Below are 9961 nucleotides of genomic sequence, written 5' to 3'. Positions count from 1 at the left end.
AACACACATAATGTGAGCTTCCCAGCACAGTGCTCTGTGACATACTCCTGCACACATAGTACATGCTCCGTAAAGATCACATTAATGATGGCCGGGCGCGGTGGCTCAAGCCTGTAATCCCAGCACTTTGGGAGGCCGAGACGGGCGGATCACGAGGTCAGGAGATCGAGACCATCCTGGCTAACACAGTGAAACCCCATCTCTACTAAAAAATACAAAAAAAACTTAGCCGGGCGAGGTGGCAGGCGCCTGTAGTCCCAGCTACTCCGGAGGCTGAGGCAGGAGAATGGCGTGAACCCGGGAGGTGGAGCTTGCAGTGAGCTGAGATCCGGCCACGGGCAACAAAAAAAGAAAAAAAAAAAAAAAAAAAAAAAAAAAAAAAAAAAAAAAAAGATCACATTAATGCATGTGCACATGTTTTCAAATGCAGACTTAGACATTGCCACCATCTCCAGCCTCTGTAACCGTTGAAGGGCTTGCAGAGAATGCCCTGTTTCAGGAGATAACTAGTGGTCTTGTCTTCAGATGAAAAGTATTTGTGTTGGGGTAAGGGACCCTGTGTGCTGTGCCTGCTTTCTCTAGCTGAGTGGTACTGTAATGGATCTAGGGGGAGGAGTATCAGCATTAACAGGAGACTTGCTATAAGAATTTATATAATTCATGGACCGTTTTCAAACCTGCAGAATTTTGTTACTTACAGTAAGGCCTAGAATAGCAAATAATTTATACGCACATTGAAGTTTGAAAGCCTGTGCTTAGCTAAGTGACTCTCAGCCCAGTCTTCTAATAGGATCACATGGACTGTTTGAAGAGAAACAGTCACTTGTTTCCTCCCCACAGATCCTGTCTATTCTGGATGGAAACATTCCTGGATGGAAACATTCCTGTTTTTTAAATTAAAACATGATTTGCCGGGGTCAAGCATGAAGGCTTCCAGATACTTTAATGAGGGATGAGTACACCCTTTGTTCCAGGAGGTCACAGGACCTACTCTGCTTGGTTTTCATAAGGGCAGGTCAGTGTAGCCCGTATTTCCATTGTAGCAACAGAAATTGCTGGCATGCTGTAGAAAATCAAGTACAGCTTTCTCTTCAAAGGGACTTTCCTCCCAGTCTAATTGAGAATAAATAGTAACCTCTTTTAGAAGCAAAATTTACTCAAATACTTGTGCTAATATTCTTAAATATCTGCTAACCATAATAAAGAAATCAACGTACTTTATATTCTTAGCTCCCACATTTTAGCCTAAGATATTTGCCCTGCCATACCTAAGCAGGTCCAAGCAAGCATGAGTTTATAGCCTCTTCTTCTTCCTTATTTGGAGGTGTTTTTGGCCTTTCTCAGCATTCCACAAGTTACTTCCTCTTTTCCTTTATTCTCCTCTGCCTTCCCCTCTTTTGGAAAGTTCTAAATTGCTAGCCAGTCGGGACAAGGACAAAATGTAAGGTCCTGTTCCAGCCAATGGAAACTGGACACAGCCATAGGGTGGATGCATCAGGTTATAAATGACCCTGCCTCCTTTTTTCGAGTGTGCGCTCAAGGCAAGACTGCTAGTGAGCAGCACCCTATCTACAGAAAGTAAATTAACCTTGCTAAGAGATCCTTTGTCCCAGTGTTGTTTTTTGGTGACACCGAATACCCATTCCTGACAAATGCCATCCTTTTTCCTCAGTGATGGAACACTTTAGAGAACATTACTGTTTTGAGAGTTATTTTATCAGATGAATACAGTCAGTCCCATTAAGTCAGAACTAGCTCATATAACTCATTTCTCCTATAGTCATAAGAACTCTGTGCTTTGATACGTGTTTTCAGGAACTCTTAACATTCAGGGATATGGTCATAAAATTCTCCCCAGAAGAGTGGAAATGTCTGGACCCTGCCCAGCAGAATTTATATACAGATGTGATGTTGAAGAACTAGAGAAACCTGATTCCCTGGATGAGGATAACTTTAATACATAATTGCTCACGCTCCCTCAGAGTTTTATTTTTTTCCTTTTTACGTCTCTTGGGAGCTTCTGCTTTGCGTGAATTAATTTGTTTCTTCATGAAAAAATTGGGAATTTTCTGGTGTAAAAAATAAAATCTTTAAGATGTTTCATCTTTACCTAAACCTTCTCTTGAGCTAATTTTGTGTCCTTCACTCTAGATTAGTGCTAATTCTAGAAATTCAGTTTTATTAAATACTGTTTTCCACATCTTAAAATCCAATTTGCATCACTTATTTTTGATTCAGTAGTACTGGGTAGTGGAACTTAGAACCCACAGATTTAAAATACTTAAATATTCTGAAGATTCTTTAAGGAAACAATTTTTGGATTAGTTTTTTACAATCTTCCATAATTTATCTTTTCTGCTTAGCATAGTACTAGGTTGGTAATTGGAGAATCCCCAGCAATAGTCATGTTAATTTTTTTTTTTTTTTTAAATAAAACAGGTGTTGCTCTCTTTAACTCAGACCTGGTCACCTGTCTGGAGCAAAGGAAAGAGCCCTTTAATGGGAAGACTCATGAGACAGTAGCCAAAGCCCCAGGTAGGTGAGAATGAATGAAGGAGATGACACAGGCAAGGGGACCAAAGGTGAAGAAGGAAGCCAGGCCTTAAAATGTAGTTTGAGAAGTTCTTCTCCAATCAAAATAATTTCTGACAAGGCTGCATTTTCTTCTCCTGTTCACAAATAGGGGCATCTTCGGTCCCATGCTGTTAAATCTTCTTTTTTTTTTTTTTTGAGACGGAGTCTCGCTCTGTCGCCCAGACTGCAAGCTGCGCCTCCCGGGTTTATGCCATTCTCCTGCCTCAGCCTCCCGAGTAGCTGGGACTACAGGCACCCGCCACCTCGCCCGGCTTGTTTTTTGTATTTTTAGTAGAGACGGGGTTTCACCATGTTAGCCAGGATGGTCTCGATCTCCTGACCTTGTGATCCACCCGTCTCGGCCTCCCAAAGTGCTGGGATTACAGGCTTGAGCCACCGCGCCTGGCTTGTTAAATCTTCTAAGAATTCTCTTTTTAGTGATCTCCTTTCAAGATTACATGGAGAGACAGTGTCTACTTTATCACTTATAAGGGCTGCACGATCTGACTGCTGTTCCATTGCTTTTGCAGACATAGGAATATTTGTGTTATTGAGGAGCTCTATGTTAATTTATTTTTTTCAGACATTGTTTTAGCATCGTGTCTAAAATAACATATTTTTTTTCAAATATTGATTTTGTTTCATGCCTAAATGTGTAAGGCAAGTAGTGGACATATTGGGATTTGGTTCAGAAATCCCAGGAACACCAGGGACAGATGTTGCAGATTTTCTGCTTACTGATTTTTAATCCTATTATAAATGTAATTCTACAAAAATTCTTTCCTAGCAATTTTTTCAGAACAATAAGCATTTTCCTTAAATATGAAAAATGTAATGTTGATTGTACTTTAAAATGTTATTGTTTTAGTATAAACTAAGATTTGTAATTTAAACTCTGTATGTGTAAATTTTCTTTTTTTTTTTTTTTTTTTTTTTTTTGAGAGGGAGTCTCGCTCTGTCGCCCAGGCTGGAGTGCAGTGGCCGGATCTCAGCTCACTGCAAGCTCCGCCTCCCGGGTTCCCGCCATTCTCCTGCCTCAGCCTCCCGAGTAGCTGGGACTACAGGCGCCCACAACCGCGCCCGGCTAATTTTTTGTATTTTTAGTAGAGACGAGGTTTCACCGTGGTCTTGATCTCCTGACCTTGTGATCCGCCCGCCTCGGCCTCCCAAAGTGCTGGGATTACAGGCGTGAGCCACCGCGCCCGGCCTAAATTTTCAAGTTATAATATAGTTTAAAGCATGGGTTTCCAACCTTTTGGCTTCCCTGGGCCACATTAGAAGCAGAATTGTCTTGGGTCACACATAAAATACATTAACACTAATGATACCTGATGAGCTTTACAAAAAAAAAAGTTCATGAATAATTTTTATGATATCTACCACAACAGATAAGCAAAATGTTCTTACATTCATACGGTTGGACACCACTTGATTAAAGTATCTACTCACCTTCTAGATTTCTTAAATGTACTGTCATAAACCAGCTTAGAACATTGTTAAGTATATATTATTCTTTAATAACTATTATCTTACAATTTTAGTAAGAAGCCTACTGGGATTCTGTTATTGAGATCTATCTATATATAAAAATGTGGGTCTCACACATATGCACATCTATATAAGTTATAGATGTGTATTGTAAATTCTCACTTAACATTGTTGATAGGTTCATGGAAACTGTAAATGAAGCAACATATTGTTTAAAAAAACTAATTTTGGCTGGGCATGGTGGCTAACACCTGTAATCCCAGCACTTTGGGAGGCTGAGGTGGGCAAATCACAAGGTCAGGAGTTCAAGATCAGCCTGGCCAACATGGTGAAACCCCATCTCTACTAAAAATACAAAAAATCAGCTGGGCGTAGTGGCATGCACTAGTAATCCTAGCTACTCAGGAGGCTGAGGCAGGAGAATCACTTGAACCCAGGAGGTGGAATTACCATAGTTTACTTGATAGAAACAAGGGTTATGTTTGAATGGCATATGACAACATTGTTTTATTTAACGATGCAATTTTCAAGAACCTATTTTGAACATTAAGTGAGGACTTACTGTACATCTGTGTTTGTGTGACATGGATTTTTCTGATACATAAAAATGGTGTAACTATATATTTAATGTGTAGAATATAATGATTTGATATGCATGTACATTGTGAAACAAAATACAGTCAAGTTGATGAACATATCTATTACCTCAAATTTTTTTTGTAGTAAGAACACTTAAGATCTACTGTTGTAGGCCGGACACAGTGGCTCACGCCTGTAATCCTACTACTTTGGGAGGCTGAGGTGAGTGGATCATGAGGTCAGAAGTTCAAGACCAGCCTGGCCAACATGGTGAAACCTGTCTCTATTAAAAATACAAAAATTAGCCGGGTGTGGTGACATGTACCTGTAATCCTAGCTACTCAGCAGGCTGAGGCAGGAGAATTGCTTGAACCTGGCAGGCAGAGGTTGCAGTGAGCTGGGATCATGCCACTGCACCTCCAGCCAGGGCAACAGAGTGAGACTCCATCTCAGGAAAGAAAAAAAAAAAAAGCAAATTCTAAGCATACATTACAGTATTACTAACTAAAGACACAATGCTATTTGGCTAATCTAATGCTAATTTACATTAGATTTCTCAGACTTACTTAACTTATAACTAAAAATTTGTACTCTTTGAACAACATCTCCTCATATTTCCACCCTCAGACACTAACAGCCACCATTCTACACTCTGTTTCCATGAGTTGATTTTTTCGATTTCTCATCTACCTTAAAACAAGCGGTTTCTTTGTCTTTCTGTGTTTGGTATTTCATTTAGCATAATGTCCTCCAGGTCTGTCCATGTTGTCAATGGCTAGATTTCCTTCTGTTATGGCTAAATAATATTCTACTCTGTATATACACACATACCATATTTTGGCTATTGTAAACAATACTACAGTGAACATAGGGCTGAAGATATTTCTTCAAGATACAAATTTTATTTCCTTTGGTAGGATGCCCAGAAGTGGTATTGCTGGATTATATAATATTTCTATTTTTATTTTTTACTGGTTTTTATGATGACTTTATTTATTTACATCTCACCAACAGCATACAGATTTCCCTTGTATGTATGTCTTCAGTGGGAAAAAAAGTAACCTTTTGTCTATTTTTGAATGGGTTATTATTGTTTTGCTTTGAATTCTAGAAGTTTTTTATATGTTTTGGTTATTAACGTCTTGTTAGATATATGGCTTGCAAATATTTTCCTGTGTTGTAGTGTTTAAAAATTTTTTTTCTGGGGCCGGGCGCAGTGGCTCAAGCCTGTAATCCCAGCACTTTGGGAGGCCGAGATGGGCGGATCACAAGGTCAGGAGATCGAGACCATCCTGGCGAACCCGGTGAAACCCCGTCTCTACTAAAAAAATACAAAAAACTAGCCGGGCGAGGTGGCGGGCGCCTGTAGTCCCAGCTACTCGGGAGGCTGAGGCAGGAGAATGGCGTGAACCCGGGAGGCGGAGCTTGCAGTGAGCTGAGATCCGGCCACTGCACTCCAGCCTGGGTGACAGAGAGAGACCCCAGTCACAAAAAAAAAAAAAAAAAAAATTTTTTTCTTTGCTGTGCAGAAGCTGTTGGATTTGATGCAGTCCCACTTGTTTGTATTATTTGTTGCTGTGCTTTCGATGTCATATCAAAACAGTTAATGCCAAGACCAATATCAACAAAGGTTTTTTTTTTTTTTTTAAATATGTTTTCTTCAGGAGTTTTAAGGTTTTATGTCTTACATTTAAGTCTTTCATTTTGAGTTAATTTTGGGGTATGGTGAAAGAAAATATTCTACTTTTATTCTTTCACTGGTGGGTACCCAGTTTTTCTGGCACCATGTATTGACGAGACAGTATTTTCTGCATTGGATATTCTTAGTGGCCTTGTCAAAGATTGGTTGACCTTGTATTCTGGTTTTGTTTCTGGGCCCCCTATTTTGTTCCGTTGGTTTTTGTATTTGTCTTTATGCATATACCATACTCTTGATTATTACAACTTTTAAATAAAATTTGAAGTTAGAGAGTAGGATGCCCCAGCATTGTTCTTTCTTAAGATTGCTCAGGTTATTTAAAGTTCTTTAAGGTTACACTTAAATTTTACAATTGTGTTTTCTATTACTGTGAAAAATGCCACTAAAACTTCGATAGGGATCACGTTGAATCTATAGATCATTTTGGGTAATATGATATCTTGACAGTGTTAGTTATCCTAATGGAATATGTTTCCATTTATTTGTGTCTACTTCAATTTCTGTCATCAATCTTATTGTACTTAATGTATAATTTTTTTATTGGTTAAATTTATTTTAATTAAATTTCTTTTTTTTTTTTTTTTTTTTTTTTTGAGACGGAGTCTCGCGCTGTGTCACCCAGGCTGGAGTGCAGTGGCACGATCTCGGCTCACTGCAAGCTCCGCCTCCCAGGTTCAGGCCATTCTCCTGCCTCAGCCTCCGAGTAGCTGGGACTACAGGCGCCCGCCACCACGCCCGGCTAGTTTTTTTGTATTTTTAGTAGAGACGGGGTTTCACCATGTTAGCCAGGATGGTCTCGATCTCCTGACCTCGTGATCCGCCCGCCTCGGCCTCCCAAAGTGCTGGGATTACAGGCTTGAGCCACCGTGCCCGGCTTTAATTAAATTTCTTATTTTTATACTATTGCAAGTGGAAATTGTTTCTTTTTTTGGAAAGTTTGTTGCTACTGTATGGAAATGCAAAAAATATTTGTATGTTGGGCCAGGTGCAGTGTCTCATTTCTGTAATCCCTGCCCTTTCAGAGTCCAAGGCAGGTGGATCACTTGAGGACAGGAGTTTGAGATGAGTCTGGACAACATAGTGAGACCTGTCTCAAAAAAAAAAAAAAAAACACCAAAAAAAAACACAAGTATTTGTATGTTGATTATGTATCTTGATACGTTAATGAATGCATTTATTAGTTCAAACAGTTTTTGTTATTTTACTCTAGGGTTTTATAGATATATATGCATGATCATATTATCTACAAGCAGTAACATTTTTACTACTTTTTCAAGCTGGAGAGCTTTGCTCTCCTTTTCCTTGCCCAATTGTTTTGAAAGAAACTTACAGTAATATGTTAAGGAAGCTGTGGCCCTGGAGGCAGGCCTGCAGATCTTGGCCTCAGCTGTGGTCTCTGAAGCAGCCCTGTGCCTGTACATTTGAAGAATCTAACAAGGATTACAGTTTCTATAAACTATTTTTGACAGGTAAAGATTGTCATGCATGTCCGTGTGAATAGAGTCCAACAGGCTTTGTGTGAGCAACAAGTCTGTTTATTTCACCTGGGTATGGGTGGGCTGAGTCCAAAAAAGGAGTCAGCAAAGGGTGGTGGGATTATCATTGGTTCTTATGAGTTTGGGATAGGCATACAAACTACCTTCTTAAAGGTGGCGGGGTGGCGGGGGTTGTGGGGGAGAATATTACAAAGTACCTTCTTAAGGGCAGAGGAGAATATATGTATCAGGGTGGGGGCAGGAACAAATCACAATGGTGGAATGTCATCAGTTAAGGCTATTTTCACTTTTTTTGTGGATCTTTGGTTGCTTCAGGCCATCTGGATGTATACATGTAGGTTACAGGGGATGTGATGGCTTAGCTTGGGCTCAGAGGCCTGACATTCCTATCTTCTTATATTAATAAGAAAAGCAAAACAAAATAGTGTTGAAGTGTTGGGGCAGCAAAAAATTTTGGGGGTGGTATGGAGAGATAATGGGTGATGTTTCTCAGGGCCGCTTCGAGCGGGATTAGGGGCGGTGTGGGAACCTACAGTGGGAGATACTCAACTGAAGAAAAATTTGGGGGTAAGGGGTGATATTGTGGGGTTGTTAGAAGGAGTATTTGTTGTATAGAATTATTGGTAATGGCCTATATGCGGTTTTGTATGAATTGAGAAACTAAATGAAAGACACAAGGTCTGAATAAAATAAAGAGAAAAATAGGTATTAAAGGACTAAGAATTGGGAATACCCAGGATGTCCAATTAGAGAGTGTCCAAGGGGTTCAACGTTATTGTTTGCTTGGTTGGCAAGTTTTTGGGCTCTATCCTTGGGTTTTTTTATGTTGTCATATACCAGGCCAGATTGATTTAGGTAAAAACAACACTCTTCATTTAAAAATATACAGAGTCCTCCTTTTCCAGCAGTGAAGAAGAGGCCTCAGTAGTTCTGGGGGACAACTGCAGCTAAAGAGTCAACCAGGGCTTGGAGAACAGATAAAGTTTGTGATATGTCTGTAACGCTAGCAGAGAAGTCATTAGGGAGGCTGCGGAATGTTGTGGCAGTGGTTGAGATGCCTGCTATTCCAGTTCCGAGTGCAATAGTGGAGGCAGAAAGCCCTAGACCCACAAGTAAAGGGATCAGTGGGATGACTCTTTTTTGTCATGTTGGTGTCATGAGAGGGACAGGCACTTGTTCATTCCCGTCTGCAAACTGGATTTTGGGGGTAAGGAGACTAGAGTACATGTGTCCATCCATTTGGCAGGGAGGCACATGTAGGTGGAAGAGCCACATAAAAAGAAGAGACCTTGTGTCAGGCAGAACTGGAAATGTAAAGTGAAAAGGTGAGAGGGTGTCCTGACAGAGTAGTCCTGCACCCCAAATCCTAGAGCTTCAGCAAGGGCAGCAGCCGTTAGAGGTTGTAATGTGGATTGATGGTGCAACTGCATAGAGGGAGAGGTTCGGTTCTCATGGTGTACAAGAAAGCTCATAGTATCTACGAGTAGCCTTTCACTACTATTCATGGGGCTGGGTATAAGCCAGCAAGAGGAGGGGCCAGAAGGAGACTGAGACGAGCAGGGGGAGGGTAGCCAAGGATGGAGTGAGATGCAGGGTAGGTGTCTTCCTAAACAATAGTGACTGCCAATGTTTTTGAGTTTGTCAGTAATGATAGAGGGCTTATCAGTCATGTGAAGCTGGAATGCTCCCATGTGTTTGGTAATATGTGTGGCTGGGTTCTGGAGATAAAGAGTAAAGGAACATTTGGACAGTGGAAGGTTGCCTAAAGGGATTCCAGCAGGCTGTTGTTGGGAGATGCATAAAGGAGCGGCAACAGGGATAGTTGTTTGTGTGGTTAGGGGTCCAAATATGGGGGGTGTGGAATTGACATAAGGAGAAAAGTGCCGTAAGTAGGTGCGGAGAAGTGTGGCAACTTGTTGGTGTGAAATGTCTGGGGAGTTCTCACCAAATCTGTCTAGAAAGTAAAGAAGTGCCTCAGGCGGGTAAAGATGAGGGCTATTAAAGGAGGTTCTGGGGTGCAGGTTGACGGGAGAGGTAGCTCAGTCAGCCTGTAGAGCGAGGATGGCTGTGTAAGTGCAGGAAGAAAGGGAAACGCATAGCCAACAGTTCTGTGCTAGAGAAGGAT

The 9961-nt window shown here is 40.8% G+C and overlaps 1 long non-coding RNA gene across 1 annotated transcript; it reads left to right on the top strand.

Annotated features, from left to right (window-relative positions):
- The first annotated feature begins 351 nt into the window (after positions 1 to 351).
- Positions 352 to 4825, top strand: LOC116273301. Its single transcript, XR_004181692.1, has 3 exons — positions 352 to 1015; positions 2440 to 2535; positions 4786 to 4825. It is a non-coding gene; the product is annotated as an uncharacterized LOC116273301 (long non-coding RNA).
- The last annotated feature ends 5136 nt before the right edge of the window (positions 4826 to 9961 follow it).

Source organism: Papio anubis, unplaced genomic scaffold, assembly GCF_008728515.1.
Source record: "Papio anubis isolate 15944 unplaced genomic scaffold, Panubis1.0 scaffold531, whole genome shotgun sequence".
Lineage (NCBI taxonomy): Eukaryota > Metazoa > Chordata > Mammalia > Primates > Cercopithecidae > Papio > Papio anubis.
The sequence above is the reverse complement of the archived record's forward strand: the minus strand, read 5'-3'. Positions and strand labels throughout refer to the sequence as shown.